General features: G+C 35.7%; 1 long non-coding RNA gene across 6 annotated transcripts in view; it reads right to left on the bottom strand.

The window, feature by feature from the left end:
* Positions 1–17,560, bottom strand: part of LOC125923788 (uncharacterized) — an 85,909-nt gene extending 68,349 nt beyond the window's left edge. For 4 of the 6 annotated variants that reach the window (XR_007458159.1, XR_007458155.1, XR_007458157.1 and 1 more), the window contains exon 1: positions 1,297–1,535. This is a non-coding gene — a long non-coding RNA (uncharacterized LOC125923788). Of the gene's footprint in view, positions 1–1,296; positions 1,536–4,892; positions 5,502–13,381; positions 13,460–17,346 lie in introns of those variants that run through there. The other 2 variants (XR_007458158.1, XR_007458156.1) reach the window with 2 other exon arrangements.
* Positions 17,561–17,986: the final 426 nt, after the last annotated feature.

Here is a 17,986-nt window from a genome sequence, read left to right as displayed (position 1 = left end):
GATTCTCTTTCCCTCTCTCTCTCTGCTGCTTCTTCACTCGTGCTTGCTCTCGCTCTCTCTCTCTCTCTCTCTCTCTCTCTCAGAATAAATAAATAAACTTTTAAAAAAGAAAAAAATACAAGTAGAGCACTTGGAACAGTGCCTGCCACGCACTACCCTCTCAGTTAGTGTTACTGTGACACTGTAATTGATGTTTCCCATATACTTTCCCATCTTTGATTAATACTTCTTAAGTGACAGAAGTCACTAGACACCAAGATATCTACAAATAATCCAGAATAATAATATGGTCAAACCTTTGTGAATAAGACTGTCAGAGTTAAAAAGTCCTAAAAAATTATTCAAAAGGGTTAAACTTGTAATTAGAAAGTTTATATAAGACACACCTATAATAGTGTTGCTTGGAATAAATATATGGATAGGGAAAGAAAGTTCCTAGGCAAGGTCTAATTAATTATCCATAATTTAATGAGACATTGACCATACTTCATTTTGTTTAATTTGGTCATTTACATTTTAAAAACTAATCTTGGTGCCTGGATGGCTCAGTCAGTTAAGCCTCTGACTTTGGCTCAGGTCATGATCTCATGGTTCGTGGGTTCGAGTCCTGCATCTGGTGAGCTTGAGCCTTGCCTCTCTCTGTCTGTCTCTCTCTCTGTCTCTCTCTTTCTCCCTTCCTCTCTCTTCCTGCCACTCCTTCACACCCTCTCTCTCTCAAAAAAAAAAATCTCAAAATGCCTTGTATTAGATTAATGCAATTGATTTTTAATGGGTGCTCACAATAGATTTTGACATACTTTATATGTTGAATGCTTTCAGTGTAAGCAAAAAACAATTCTGAATCTCTGATTCCTTTTCTAGGGAATAGCTAGAAATTTTCCAGCAAGAATGGAAGGAACATTATTTGTTTTTACTGCTAAGGAACAACATGTACTAACTAGCTAGAAGTTAAAAATTTAAATATTCATAGCTTTCTAAAAACTTTTTAAGAACACCATATATGTGGCACCCAGAGAGCCTAACCATAACAGCTACACCATTAACGGTATAATGAGAAAGGAAATGAATAAAGTTTTGCCATAGGCATACAGAAATTTCAAATTGAATTAACGAGCTTGTTATAGAACAATCGATTAAAAACAATACACACTATAAAACAGAAGTAACCCAAAATTCATAGCCCATTAAAACTTAGCTAGGTTGGTCTTTATAATAAATGCTTTCATACATAAGTGATTAAGAATATTCAAAACCAATTCTTTTACACTGGAATAAGAAATCTTGTATTTTACTTACTCCATTTAAATTTGTTTCAGTTTATGTTCCATATGTTTCTTCATATCCTAAAATTTGAAGACGAACCCCACTCTAATTTTCCACACCAGCGTCTTCAAACATGAGTTCTGCAGCAAAGGATATGATAAAAATAAGCACGCGAGATTAAGAGGTGCAAACGTCCAGGTATAAACCAAATAAGTCATGGAGATGAAAAGTACAGCATGGGGAACAGAGGCAAAAATACCGTAATAATGTTGTACCATGACTACACTGAGGGTGGCGAACACTGCGGAACGTGCAGAATTGTTGGATCACTACGACGCACACCTGAAACTAATGTAACATTGTCAACTATACTTCAGTAATTATAAATAAATAAATAAATAGATAGATAGATAGATAGATAGATAAAGTGAAAACAAGCATTACCAGATTCCAGCCAAATACTGTTTCTGGTGGAACCGTCTGAGCCTGCCGATAGCGAGCTGGCTCCACGATAAAAAAGGGAGGTTGGCACGTGCTCAAGGACCAAATGAGATTTTTTTTTTTTTCTCTTAAAATCAGAATCATTGAAAGAGAAGGAAAAGAAAAAAGTATTCATGAATTTACAGTGGATCCATTCCAACATTCCCTTAGTTTTCGTTCTTGATCAAGGTCACCCATTTTTGGATGTCAACAACAATTACAGCTAAAGCCCTAGGGCAATCTGGGGCCTTTAAGTCTATCAAGTCACTCTTGAATATAGCGTTAGCTTCAAACCACAACATTTGATATGTTAATAGCCTCAATGTCTTTTATTTTCTAAACAGTCTAATGTCGAAGATTTTCTCCTTGATACAATAATTACACATGCAAATACTTTTTTTTTTTAAGTTTATGCATTTATTTTGAGAGACAGGGAGAGCACACGTGTGAGCACAAACAGGGGAGGGACAGAGAAAGAGAGACAGAATCCCAAGCGCAGAGCCTGATGCCGGGCTCAAACTCACGAACCCCTGAGATCATGACCTGAGCCAAAGCACTTAACCGACTGCACCACTCTGGCACCACAGGGTACGAGTACTTTTGACATTTCTTAGAGACTAGAGTTTTGGGGTTTGGGTGTTTTTGAAAGTTTTGTTATTAATTTGGTGTATTGAACATATGATCAAAGAATGTGGTCTATAAAATTGCTACTTTCTGAAACAGATTAAGGTAGCTTTGAGGATGCTTAAAAACAAGGTACATACTTGTCTTGTGTGGGGGAGAATGTTCTGTCTGTAGCTTTTAATTCAACTTTTGTATTATCCTAATATTCTGTGTTCTTTTTAATCATTTATTTAATAATAAATAATAAATAAAAATAAATAATCATTATCATTTAACTCAATAAATATGAAGATCTGTTAAAATCTTCCGTGGCAATTGTATATCTCTTTCTCTTTAGGTATCTAAAGAGACGTAAATGTCTTAATGGTTTGTTATTTAGCACATGAAAGGGCATGACCACATTATCTTCATTGTGAATGATACATTTTATGCCATTTCAATCCTACCTTACTGTCAATATCATTTCCCTCTTATTTTTTCCCTTCTCATTCTCCCCTACCTTCTCCTTGTCCTTCTTTTTCTTATTCCTTGCTTACTGATTCTTCCAACTTTCTTGCATTGTTTGGTTTCACTGTGCATCATAACACTTAGTTGAACTTTGATTTTAATCTATTCTAAGAGACTTTATCTTTTAATTGAGCAGTCTACGGCATTTACATTTATTTGCACAACTGTGATTTTGACTTAACTTTTAAAATACTGTTTTACACTTCCCGTTTTAACGTTTGCTTTATTTTCTGATTTTTGGAATAGTCATTCATTCATTCAACAATATTTACTGAATAATATGTGCCAGATATTGTGACATATAACTGTGTTTTCATGCCTTTTATCTTATGTAGGTGCCTAAGAAGGCACCCATCATTCAGGTTGCCTTGTTCAAACATCACTTAATAAAACCTTCCTTGGGGCACCTGAGTGGCTCAGTCGGTGAAGCATCCGGGTCTTGGCTCTTCACTTCAGCTCAGGTCATAATCTCACAGTTCGTGAGTTCAAGCCCTGCGTTACGCTCTGCGCTTGCAGTGAGGAGCCTGCTTGGGATTCTCTCTCTCTGCCCTTCCCTGACTGGTGTGCTCTGTCTCTCTCTCTCAAAATAAATAAATAAACTTTAGGGGCGCCTGGGTGGTTCAGTCGGTTAAGCGTCCGACTTCGGCTCAGGTCATGATCTCACGGTCCGTGAGTTCAAGCCCCACGTCAGGCTCTGTGCTGACCGCTCAGAGCCTGGAGCCTGTTTCAGATTCTGTGTCTCCCTCTCTCTCTGACCCTCCCTCCGTTCATGCTCTCTCTCTGTCTCAAAAATAAATAAACGTTAAAAAAAATTAAAAAATAAATAAATAAACTTAAAAAAAATAAAAAAATAAAACCTTCCTTAACTGCTAAATCGAAATTATGCTTCTTTGTTATTCTTTTTCATAATACCCTTTAATATTTCTTCAAAGTACTTTTCAATTCTTTATTTGTGGGTTATTAGTTTAATGTCTATCCATATTACTAAACACCATGAGGATAGCTACCTTGTCTGTCCTGCTCACAGCTATATACCCAGGGCCCAGAAGTCACTGCTATGTAGTAAGGGACTCATATGTTGAAAGAGAGAACTAGTTAACTAATTAATTATATAGATAGCCTTAAAAATGCAGATTGTAATTATCTTAAATTTTAATTAAAAAACACTTTAATTCAAGAGAGAGAGAGTGAGTGGGGGAGAGGGGCAGGAGGAGAGAGAGAGAGAGAGAGAGAGAGAGAGAGAGAGAGAGAGAGAATCTCAAGCAGGCTCCATGCTCAGCACTGAGGCCAACATGGGGCTCAATCCCATGACCCTGGGATCAGGACCTGAGCTAAAATCAAGAGTCAGATGCATAGCTGACTAAGCCACCCATGCACCCCAAATCTTTAATTTAAAAACACTCTAACTTTCTGCTAAGGGATCACAGGTTATTTTCACTCAGTTTCCTGTTTATGTTGTTTTTTACTTTTAAATGTTTTTGATCACCACTATTGATAAAAATGAAATAATTTGGGGGTACTTACATGGTAGGAAGCATCACTAGTGTAAATAACATGTAAATGATTTGGTTCTAGCATCAAAAATTTTATAAAAATTGTTAAATAATTAAGTTTGGCTACAAAATTATAATATTTCTTTATTTGGATATGTTTAAAGAGAAATTTCTAGGACAAATGAAGTTTCCTCCAGAGACAAAAACAGGCGGATGTACCATTTGACCTGTCAAAGGGTCTGTTGCTTTGATTCTATCACCTGTTATCTTTCTAATCATCTCTAGGTTAAGAGAAAGAAGCTAATATCATAAAACCTTACTAAAACTTGTTTATCTGAGCATACTAAACTACAAAACTGTTGGGGCAGGTCACTCTCCACTTAATACATAACGTGATGAGTGAATATATAGATACATTAGGGGAAAACGTTAAGTCATTATAATAACGATCCTTGTGAAATAATCTGATCGCTAATGTGCTTTAAAATAGACTGGAAAACCCATCATTTTGTTTCATGTGCAAACCTTTTCAAAAAACTTTCAGCTATTCTCCTTCCCTTTTTAGTTGCTTTTTGGACCTTCCATTGTGCAGACAGCAGTTGCTCTGAAATCATCATGGTAACAAGCACTTGCTTACCTGCTAAGACAAGGTTATAAATATAAACAATGATATTAATCTATGCCAACAATAATATGCCCTAGAATGGATCACATAACTATTATCGGAAACAACTGTATCTATTCTGAGTGCATACATAAATAAGGTTATCTTTTCTAATATGAAATAATGACCTTCATAGAAGTCAAGTGAAAGCTTTAATAAATTAGGGGGGGGGTATAAGATTACATTTCTGAATTTAGAGAAATATTTTGGGGGCTTTAAAGTTTATTTCTGTTAAGCTTCCAATCAAGCTTTTTCTTCTACATGGACAGAGACTTTGGAAATACTCTACTGGAAACAATCTAAATGTCAAACAAGAAAGGAATATTTAAATACACTACAATAGGGACGCCTGGGTGGCTCAGTCCGTTAAGCATCTGACTTCGGCCCAGGTCATGATCTTACAGCTCATGGGTTTGAGTCCTGTATTGGGCTCTCGGCCGACAGCCTGGAGCCTGCTTTGGATTCTGTGTCTCCCTCTCTCTCTGCCCCTCCCTCCTCTCACTCTGTCTCTCAAAAATAAATAATAAACGTTAAAAAAAGTAAAAATAAATATACAATATGATACACACAGATAATGGAATGCTATAGAGCACTTTTAAAATAATGTAAGAAAGTAAATTAAAAAAACGGTAAAAAGTAAAATTAATTATGATGAAATGCTCCTAATGTTATATTTAAAAAAGAGGCAAAAACGGTATACAATAAAATCTGTGTTCAAGTTTGCATGTGACTGCCACTCCTTTTTATGTCAGTTTGAATTACATTTCTGTCACTTGCAATAAAAAAATCCTAAATAGTACACATGTAGATTATTAATTAAAAAATTAAGGTAAAAACTAAGCTGACACTTTGTATTTTTCTTTTTTTCTTTTTTTTTTTAAGTAGGCCCAGCATGGAACCCAACGCGGGGCTTGAACTCACTACCCTGAGATCAAGACCTGAGCTGAGATCATGAGTCAGACACTTAACTGACTGGGCCATCCGGGTGCCCCCAAATTTGACACTTTTATTTTTAGAGGTTGTATCACTTTGTAGCTTTCAGAGTTTATTTGAAAGCAAGAAGATAAAAAAGCATGTATGCCTAAATTTTATGTTTTCTGTCATGGACATATCACAGTTTTGGACATACCATATCAAAAAACGAAACATTATTTTTAATATACAGATATATATTCTCTATATTGATACTTCAATACCTACTCCACAGCCCTTCTCTATGATGTTTTATAATCGTGGTGCCACCATACACAACTAGCTTTGTACAGATAATGATTACCCTAAATCTAAGGAATTGCAATATTATAAATGTAAGTTTTAGAGTTTACATATACCAATTAGTCTTAACTAATATCAAGAAATCAAAGATAGTCGTGGGCTTATCTCTCCACCATGTTTTCTGCCTACTTTCTACAGGAAATCATAACTTTATCCCTAACTAAATCACCCTATCATACAGAGGGAAATTTATGTGCTTTCCACCTGACCTCTAAACAAATAACAAAATAACACAAGAGAAAAGACCTTATATAGTTGACCCTTGAACAACACAGGGGTTAGGAGCACTGATTCCCTACGCAATCAAAAATCCACGTATAATTTTTGACTCCCCCCAAAATAAACTACTAATAGCCTACTAAAGCCTTACTAATAAAATAATCAATTACCACATATTTTGTACGTTATATGTGTTATATACTGTATTCTTACAATAAATAAAGCTAAAGAAAATATCATTAAGAATATTATAAGCAATAGAAAATATACAGTACTGTACTATATTCATCGGAAAAAATCCATGTGTAAGTGGACCAGTGCAGTTCAAACCCATGTTGTTGAAGGATCAGCTGTAAAAGGAAGAAGGAAGAGACCTTTTGCTCCTTGAACCTACACTACCTTCAATACCTAAACACTGGAGAGAAAAACAGGATCACTTATTTTAATATGAAAACTGTTCATTACTTTTCATTAAAAGCTGTTTTTAATAAATGAGCTAAAAAGTTAAAGAAAGGAATGTATTACAAATTCCCTTAAAATGAGTAACAACTTACTTTAACTTGCTATCCATGTAAAAAAAATGGTTTTTAATGTTTATTTATTTTTGAGAGAGAGAGAGAGAGAGAGAGAGAGAGAGACAGAATGTGAGTGGGGTGAGGGGCAGAGACAGAGGGAGACACAGAATCCAAAGCAGGTTCCAGGCTATGAGCTGTCAGCCCAGATGTCGATGCGGGGCTCGAAATCACAAGCTGTGAGATCATAACCTGGGCTGAAGTCAGATGTTTAACAAACTGAGCCACCCAGGTGCCCCTAACTTGCTATCCATTTAAACTATGTCACTGACAAGATCACAACAGGTCCTTCAAGCTTCTGAGTACATCCTTGTGAAATGGAAAGATCTTTATTTTCCTCACCAATGATATTGTTGTTGCTAAGTGAAGTGTCAGGAAAGAGGGACTAATTACAGCTTAATACAGTTCACATTCTGATCTTATAAATGCAATTGTGCGCTACTTTATACATATCTATGTCCATTAAGTATAATCTCTCTCTGAACTAAACTACATCTAAAACATTATTCAGGATGAATAAATTACGGTCTGAGAATAAAGTGGGCGTTAATAAGAATTGATTCTAAGCAAGGAGATGCATATCAGTGGATAAATAATATAAATGCCTGCATTATTTGGTAAATGTAATAGATGTATAGTTTTTTTGCAAACAATAGGAAATTTTCAAGAGAAGCAAAAGTCTCAGTTACTATCTTTATATCACTGAGAGCAGTCTGAAAGTTGTATACCTAACTTATTTAGCAATATTATGCAACAAATACAAAGAAATAAACTCTTTAAATTCTCAAAACAAAGATTATAGAAGTATTACAGCATAATCACACTTTTATCTTTAGCATTCATTTGACCAAACAAAATATTTCGTTCTTGGGAGCACAAACTTGTTGCAAGAGAAAGGACTTGAAAGTCTTGGAGACCCGGATTTAATTCCCCAGTTTAGCTGTGTCTTCTCAGGCAAGTTACGCAACCTCTCTGTCTCCCTTTCCTGTTGTGCAAAATGAATAAGATAACTACTTAGGGAAGAGAGTTGCTAAGATTAAATACCTCCAAGGAGACTATCTCATACCATAGCAGTTATAAACAATAGCTAGTGCTCCCTTAATTTTCCTCTTCCTTTCCCAAATAACTGTTCAAAAACCATGTATATTTTGAACTGAATTTCCAGCTACAAACCATTCAAAGTGAAAGACATTATAGCTGATTCATATTCTAAAATCTGAAATAGATCCTTGAAAGTCCCTCATATCTAAATGATTTGAAGCAGTATTATTTCAATAAGTTCGATAAAGTTCTCTCGCAATTTGTTATATTTTATGACCCTCTTAGCCTCATCTTTAAACACATATACAAGTGCTGGTTTAAAATCAAGATCCTGGTCAGGGCACCTGGATGGCTCAGTTAAGCCTCCGACTTCAGCTCAGGTCATGATCTCACAGTCGTGGATTTGAGCCCCACGTTGGGCTCTGTACTGACAGCTCAGAGCCTGGAGTCTGCTTCCAATTCTGTGTCTCCCTCTCTGTCCCTTCCCCACTCGTGCTCTGTCTCTGTCTCTCAAAAATAAATAAACGTTAAAAAAAATTTTTTTTAAATCAAGATGCTGGTCAAACAGAACTATAACTGAACCTCTTAATTCATACATATAATGTAAGTAAACAGCATGCAGTACAATAAAGTCAGCAAAGTAAACACTGGAAAGAGATAGTCGGCCTTGTTGTCTCTGTTAAACATGTCCAAGCACTGCATCTAAAAATATTTGAAAAATCTGCCTATTTTCCATCTGTTATATTTCTCGGAGGATAACTGAAAGTTCACGTGAAAGTTCACTGCAAGTTCAAATATGTCATATCAGGTCATTTGCAGGGTAAAGGTTCACTGGGAGTTTATTATTATTTTTTTAAAGATTGAAGTGGAAAAAGAATATGTATACTAATTGAAGCTATTTTATATTGCATTATGACCACTGCGTGTTTAAGTATCATAAATAAAAAGTATAAATTTTAAAAGGCCATGTGCAATGCTTAATGGCAACAGCAACCATTATAAGGAAGGTGTCTAAGATAGTATCCTTGGAACTATTCTTAGAGAAGAAGCTATAGATCAGTTTTGGTTGTTCTAGGTATAATAGTTGCTATATTTATATTGTATTGAATACTTTGTTTATTTTTTTTAATTTTTTTTTATTAATGTTTATTTATTTTTGAGACTGAGAGAGACAGAGCATGAACGGGGGAGGGTCAGAGAGAGGGAGACACAGAATCCGAAACAGGCTCCAGGCTCCGAGCTGTCAGCACAGAGCCCGACACGGGGCTCGAACTCACAGACTGTGAGATCGTGACCTGAGCTGAAGTCGGCTGCTCAACCGACTGAGCCACTCAGGCGCCCCTTGAATACTTTGTTTAAACAATATATTTAAAAACAGTATATACAGACAAAAAAGAGAGAAATATCGAAATAATAAATAAATATAATCTTACTATTTACCTGAATAGGGATGATTTTTAATTTGTAATTGCTTTTCGGGCTGTTTACAGCAAAAGCAGGAAGCCAAGAGAAATATGTTTCATTTGGAACAAACTGACTAAAGCATTGACAACATCGAAATCAAATAGACATTAATCAATATTATCTGAATTGCTGAAGCAAAAACTGCTTTTTGATAAAACCTTCATATTTAAAAAAAATACTTAGAAAATAATTTTCAGAAAAAGTCACAACGAACATATATATGTGTTCAAATATATACATATATATATTTGTGTGTATATATATATATATATATATATATATATAATTTAGGACATAATCTTTGGGTTCACCAATTAAAAAAATGTTTCTTTCTCTAAAGCACTGGTACATGTTAGAGTTCAGCAAAGGATTCCAAATATATTGAGTAAAGGCACATTCCATGCTTTCTCAATTTCTCCTGTCAAATGTATGTCCTCAGCTTCACAATATAACTTTCAGGCCATAATTTGCTTCTTAAAATGAAAAGCATATTTGTTTCTCTCCAGCATGTCCATATTTTCTTCATGACGTATTGCCAATTGGTTTTAATGGACCATAGCATTCAGCCATAGCATTAAAATATAGTGTTTTTAATTTCATTAACGTATGTATATATTTATTTTTTTTAGCTGTTAAAGGGAAGATAATTCTGAGTAAGACGGAAAGATGAGGAAATGGTTGAGAAATGACTGTAATAGGGGCCGAGGCAGGTCACTGACTTCCTTGACTACTTTCTCTTACTGTCTGGCACTCTCTACTCACAGCTTCCCACCTTACAAGTTGTTTTCTTCCTCCCACACTCTCTGGATTTGATGGGTAAGAATTTGAACTATACTCTCTCCACGATCCTCAACTTTCCCCTTGTCCTTGCATTCCCTAGATGCCCTGATTGTCCCAGTACTGTTCTCTTCACACTCAAAGGCACCGCATCCATTCCCATGACTTCAACCATCACCTCTCTTGGACTGTCAAGAAAATCTTCGCCTTTTCCTCACAACCCCCAAGCTACTTCCAATTGCTGATATGTTCCATACACACCAAAAACTAAGTAAAATCCTGCTTCTTCCTGTTACTACCATTATTGCTATTATTACTACCATGCCATCACTGCTACTGCTGCCTCACTACTATTAATACTACCATTATCACTCTTTCTCCTGGGTGCCATTTACTTACACGTTTACCGTGTGTCAGACACTGGATTCAGCCCTGACCAACAGCAACCTATTTATAGTAATCTCTACAACAATCCTATGGGTAGGTATTATTACCCTTATTTTATTATTTTTTTTTTAATTTTTTTTTCAACGTTTTTTATTTATTTTTGGGACAGAGAGAGACAGAGCATGAACGGGGGAGGGGCAGAGAGAGAGGGAGACACAGAATCGGAAACAGGCTCCAGGCTCCGAGCCATCAGCCCAGAGCCTGACGCGGGGCTCAAAATCACGGACCGCGAGATCGTGACCTGGCTGAAGTCGGACGCTTAACCGACTGCGCCACCCAGGCGCCCCATATTACCCTTATTTTATACTCATGGAACTCAACAAGACTCAGGACTACACCACCTTAAGTGAGAGGTGCAACACACGTTCAGATAAAATAGGTTCAGATAGGTGCTTCTATTCTCGTGTTAACGCAACTTATCTTTTATTAGTCTCCAAATATTTGGTGAACATCGAAGTGTAAGACAATAAGATAATGAACATTTTATTGAAAAGTTACTATTCATTTTTGGTACTGTTTTAAGTGCTTTATTCACTCATCTTCCATAATAATCCATTCAGAGTAGATATTACCATTTTCCTTACTCTGCAGATGAGTGACATTGAGGAACATAAAGGTTGAGTAACTTGTCCCATCTCACAGAGCTAATAAGTGGTAGAACCAGGATTCTAGGCAATATCTCTAAAGTTCATGCTTTCTCATTGTTATTCTGGGCTGAATGGTGCATCTGATAAATCTGTAGGAATGCAAAGATCCACGCCCTCAGAGAGTTTATAATTTGGTTGAAAAGATAAAACCAAGATGATAAAATCTAAGAAGCCAGATTTCTTGTACTTCAACTATTTGTTTTACAGTTGCAAAGCTGTTACATTGGAAACAAGAGGCATGGAGACCAGCTAATGGTCTTGAGAATCTACACAGCCTTCAGAATCCACATAAGATTCTACAATAGCCTTTAGAAGCTAGATAAGAAAACTGGAAAATTTGGATGAATATAAAAGGAAGAAAATGAAGGATATTATGGAGTAAAAATTGACCTTACTGATGATTGATGAGATAAGGGAGAGCATGGAAGAGACCTGAGTCTAGGTCAGTAAGAGACTGACCACATCACCATCAGAAATGTATAAGTCTCTAATAGAAGCTAATGAATTTGAGGTAAAAATAAAATTATAAACAAACAAAAACTATCAGATAAGTCATCTGCTACCAAGTAGGGGCAAACACTGCAAAAGCAAATGATCATTCTCAGAGATAAAATACAGACAAATTATGAGTAAAGGGCCAAGGACACATTTCCCATTGTTGCCGTAACCCTCATGTATTTATTGCTTCCTACTAGTCTGGTACCATATGACAGCCAAAGAGGAGGAGAAGAGTGATAGCACCTGCTTGGCACTGGACAAGGATCAGAGAAAGAATGGGAGACAAGACTGGAAAGACCACTGTCTAGACTGGGGTCTGGAATGTCATGTATAGATCCCTAATTGTTACTAGAGGCAAAGGCCTATGTATTGTAAGTTTCACATTGGTAAGCTGGCTCTTGTTCCAGGAGCTTCTTAGAGTTGGGACCAAGAACCTTCTCACAGCAGAGCCCTGGATGGAATAGGGTCCTGGTATTTCAAGGTTCCAGTGTATATTTAGATATATATTTATACAAGGTTCCAGTAATACATATTTAGTATATTTTGTCCTTAAACAGAGAGACTCTATTTTAGGCACTATATTATTTTCCTAGGGGTATTGTAACAAAGTACCAAACTCTGGGTGTCTTAAAGCAACAGAAATGTACTATCTCAGTTCTGGAGGCTATTAGTTTGAAATCGAGGTGTAGACAAGCAGGGCCATGTTCTTTTTGACAGCTCTAGGGGAAAATCCTTCCTTTCCTTTCTAAGCTTCTGGTGGTTTGTCAACAATCTTTGGTGTTACTTGGTTTATAGATGCATCACTCCAGTCCTGTCTTTACATGTTGTTCTCTCTGTGTGTCTTCACATTGTCTTCCCTCTATGCGTGTCTTTTTCTTTGTCCAAATTTCTTTTTTTTTTTTTTTTTTTTATCAGAACACCAATCCTATTGGATTGAGGCCTATTGTAATGATCTCATTTTGACTTGACTATCTCTGTAAAGACCCTCTCTCCAAATAAGGTAACATTCTAAGGTCCTAGGAGTTAGAATTTGAACATATCTTTGGGGGACACAATTCAACTCATTAACAGGTACAAAGGTCAGCTTAATAAATAAACCAGAGACCATAATAATAGTAATATAAAATATTGTATATTATCTTAGGGAAATACGATTTTTAAGGTGCCAAAAAGAATTCTCTTGAAACTTAGCTCTAGATCCTAATAAGATAATGATGGCTAGGATATATAGTTTGTGTATCACAAAATGAAAACAATATATAATGCAAATAAACAATATAAATTAAGAAAATAATGAAATACAATTTAATAAACACATAATAAAATTTCTAAAATGTAAATGCTATATAAACTTTATATATATATATATATATATATATATATATATATATATATATGTTGATAACCTACCAGTCTGGCATCCAATCCCAACTTATGAATTTTCCACCAATACTCTGAGCATCACATTCAGTGAGGTGTACTGCAAGGCTGCAAAACAAAAGAAAATGACACTAATATGGTAAGCAAAATTTTCAATACCTTCCCAAATATAAAAATCAAACCTTATTTTTTGGAAGTATTGTCATAAAATTGGGAAAAAACTTGGTTACTTTACATGGGTGCCACTTTGGTTTTGTTTGTTTTAATAAAATAATCTAATGATGCAGAAAGGCTAGCTTGGGATAATAGAAAAAATACTGGTCTAAGAATCACGGGAACCTAAGCCAAGTGATAGACTTTGAACAAAATGGGGCTAATGCATTAACCAGTGTGGTTATGATAATTAATTGAGATAAAAATACGTGAAAGCCATGAAAATTGCAAAATGCTTCAAAATTTAAGTTATTATCAGAGTCGAAATGTGACATGAAGTTGTCATTATGTTATTTATAGGATAGGAGGCAAAATTTATAAGATATTACTATTTGACATGCTAATGGACTAAAACTTATCAATAAATCTATTATTAAAACTCATTCTCCTAAAGTTTGGAAGATCTTAAGCTCTTTACAAAGTGAAGAGGTTTAATCAGCATAGGATAATAAAATACTTTTGGGTTTTAGTTGTTTGGCTTGTGTGAATCCAGCTTGTGTGACTACTTCCTCTGTAACTTTGGGCAAGTTATATAATCCTATTGTATGTAAATTTCCTCATCTTTCAAATGGGGACAACAACGTCTGTCTAATAAATTAATTGTGAGTATAAAAAATAATTTTGTGAAGTTCCTCTCACATAGTAGGCACTCAAGAAATGATTGTAACTTTGTTTCATAAAATTTCTTGAATCTTTGTATGAGACATATTTCTTTAGCTTTTTAACTCCACAGTATTAAAGAAATGCAATTATGTTCAGTTTAAAATGTGTTGAAGATGACCTACCAGATATATTTTAATTTATAAAAAGCTTAAGTTTAGTAAATTTTACTATAATGTAATTAAAGGAGTAAAATTACAACTAGCATTATTAGACTTACTTTCCAGGTGTTAATAAGTCAAAGCCATTGCTTTTCTAACCAAACTATGAGGGAAAAAAAACCCACAAAAATTAATTATTTAATGTATAATGTATCCATTTACAGGTAGAATCTTTAAATAGTATGTGTTCGAGATAAAGTAATTAATTCCCTACTTAATCTAAAGTACAATTCAAGATTATTGCATAGATTTAAATAAAAAATTATACAAAGAAACTAACAAAAACCTCTCATAAAAACTTGAAGTAGATATTTTGCTCTGGACAAGATGGAATGACCTGGGCCAAATTTATACTACTGCCTGAAACAACCAAAAAACCAGAAAAAAAAAAAAAAAAAGAAATAATAGTGTTCAAGACAGTGGACATCAGGCAACAAAGAACAGTGATTCCCTGAGATATATAAAACAAATGAGATGAGTCTATGACTGAGTTTCCAGGCTACACACTGGGAGGGGAAAGCCAAGGGGAGCCCAGCAGGTACCCCGAGTTGAGAAGCTGAGTCTAGGGAAACAAAGCTGACTAGAGATCACAGGGCAGGTGCCCTCTTTCTTGTGTTCTCTATCTCTCAAAAATAAATAAACATTTAAAAAAAGAAAAAGAAAAACTTTAATCTCAAACAAGGCAGAAAAGAGAAAAGGGGGAACCAAGAGTTAGATGAGACAAATAGGTAACAAATAACAAGATGGCGAATTCGGATTATATAAAAAAGCAAGACTCAAAAGAAAAGGTACCAATGGCTACCTTAGCATCAGATGGTAAATTTCACAGCAAAAAACATCACCAGGAATAAAAAGGTCATTTCATAATGATACAGAAGTCACTTTACCAGAAAGACATAATAATTAATTATGTAAATGTAATTGTCATTAACAGAAGCTCACTAGAGAACTAATTAAGAAGGAAGGGAAGTAATGCCCCCCTAGGTGCATTCAGAATGGTTGAGAGAAGAAACAGGGGTAAATGGTAGAGTATACTTTATAAAAGTTCTCTGCCCCTAAAATTTTTCTGGTGTAGGCGAGCAAAGAAACGGACTATTGAGGATCCCTCATATAAAATATAAAAGCTAAAATTTCAGTTAGACACAAGATCAGAAAATAAACCCAACTCTGTAAATTGTATTTCACTCTCTTCTTTCACATACAATAAAACACAAACACATACACGTATTTAGAAAATTAGTTTACATTAAAAAATGCAAAACAGGATTTAAAAAAAAATTTTTTTTAACATTTATTTATTATTGAGAGACAGAGAGAGACAGACCGTGAGCAGGTGAGGGGCAGAGAGAGAGGAAGACAAACAGAATCCGAAGCAGGCTCCAGGCTCTGATTGTCAGCACAGAGCCCGATCCGGGGCTTGAACTCACAAACCAAGACATCATGACCTGAGCCCAAGTCGGACGCTTAACCGACTGAGCTACCCAGGCGCCCCAAAAAAATGTAAAACAGGATTTTTAAGAACCTAAATATTATGTGTTTATAATATTCATAAACATTTATATATGTATGTGTGTGTATGTATATATACACTATGTTCAATAATTTGATTTTTGGTTTTTTAAAAAGGAAATCACCTGGGGGCTTCCTGGGTGGCTCAGTTGGTTAAGCATCTGACTTCAGCTCAGGTCATGATCTCGCAGTTTGTGGGTTCAAGCCCCGCATAGGGCTGTGTGCTGACAGCTCAGAACCAGGAGCTTGCTTTGGATTCTGTGTCTCCCTCTCTCTCTGCCCCTCCCCTGCTCATGCTGTCTCTCTCTCAAAAATAAACCAACATTAAAAAAACAAAAACAAAAACAACAGAAATCACCTGTCAGGCTCTGTCGTTATGAAGGTATGTATAATATTTAGGTTCTTAAATAAAAATGCTGTCGTGTGTGTGTGTGTGTGTGTGTGTGTGTGTGTTTTCAAGGTTATTTATTTTAGAGAGACAGAGAAGGAGTGGGGCAGGGTCAGAGAGAGAAGGAGACACAGAATCTGAAGCAGGCTCCAGGCTCTGAGCTGTCAGTACAGAGCCTGACACAGGGCTCGAACTCACAAACTGCGAGATCATGACCTGAGCCAAAGTCAGACTCTTAACAGACTGAGCCACCCCAGCGCCCCTGTCTTGTGTTTTTTAATGTAAACTAATTTTTAAAATATCAAATTAAACCTAATTATAATTCACTAAAAAAACAGATCAACAGAGAAAAAACTTCTAACATATCATAATTTAACAGAAATGTATTAGTGCCACCCTGTGGCAAACTTCACACCTTATAAAATTTTATACAGGCTACATTTCTTGGCTTTAGCTGTCTTCATTTAAAAAAAAAAAATCAGTTTTTAACCTGCAAATATTCCTCTGAATCCCTTATTGTAAGAGTACTTCTCTGAAAACAATTTTGATGTCTTTTGTATTTAGGATCCCAATAACTGCTCGTGGCAGGTGCTCCATAAATGTTTACTCTAATGAGATGAACGTGCTTATGATTCATTAATACTTAAAACTAGATTTATCTTAGTTACCAAGAAAATGAACAAATGTTTAGATATAAGGATATCTGCTACAGCAGTAGTAAAAATATTATAACCAACACATATGTCTAATTGTAAGTTGGTTAGATCATTTGCACTATACATATACTAGTATAATATACTGTGGTTAAAATGATATTGTGAAAAACATTTAATAACATCCTTGTTGAAAGTACATTATTTTAAAGATCAGATGTTCATAGTATAATCTCATTCTTTTTTTGAGATAGATATGTTAAAGTTTTTATATTTATAATCCATATTGTGTGGTTACCACAGGAGGCACAACGGACACCCCAACCCCACCATCTGAATTTGGTTCAGATGTAGAGATTGATTTTGAGGCCACACACATACCAACAGCATATGAAAAGGTTTATTACTCACATAATGAGGCCTTCTGGAAGTGCACAGAAGGTTCTCAAGCAGGTCCAAAAATGGCTTAAGAGTCAGGAAAGGAGACTTGGATTTTATGGCAATTTAAGGCACAGGGCTGGGGTGAGGGTTTCCACAGGTGGACTGGACCTTGTGTGTTTTGAACTTCCTCCTGGGGCTAAAGAAGGAAGCAACAGGTGTTTCTTACCAGACTGCCCAAATGCAGGGGAGAATGGTCTCTTCAGAATTTTCCTTTCTCTAACCTTTCTTTAGTGTTTTTTAATTTGTGGTCAAGGTAAAGTATAAAATCCTAACCATGACCTTCAGAGCCCTCTGCCCTCTGGCACCTGCTTACTTCTCCAAGGCTCACCTTTTGCCATCTTCCCAGCTCATTCTCTCTGTCCCACCATTTGGGACTTCTCAGCTCCTGCATTCCCCCAGCATATGCCTTCAGGCCCTGGAATGTGTCGGATGGTTTCTTCTACTTGGAACCTTTGTTTTTTTCCAGATCACAAATTATATTCACCCTGAAGGTCTCAGCTTAAAGGTCACTTCCTCTGGAGGACATTCGTTGTTCCCTTCAGTATAAGTGAAGGGCCCCAGCTGTAAATCTCCTATGCTCCCTGAACATTCCCTTTCATAAAATTCATCA

The sequence above is a fragment of the Panthera uncia genome, chromosome B1 (assembly GCF_023721935.1).
Source record: "Panthera uncia isolate 11264 chromosome B1, Puncia_PCG_1.0, whole genome shotgun sequence".
NCBI classification, from domain to species: domain Eukaryota; kingdom Metazoa; phylum Chordata; class Mammalia; order Carnivora; family Felidae; genus Panthera; species Panthera uncia.
The sequence above is the reverse complement of the archived record's forward strand: the minus strand, read 5'-3'. Positions and strand labels throughout refer to the sequence as shown.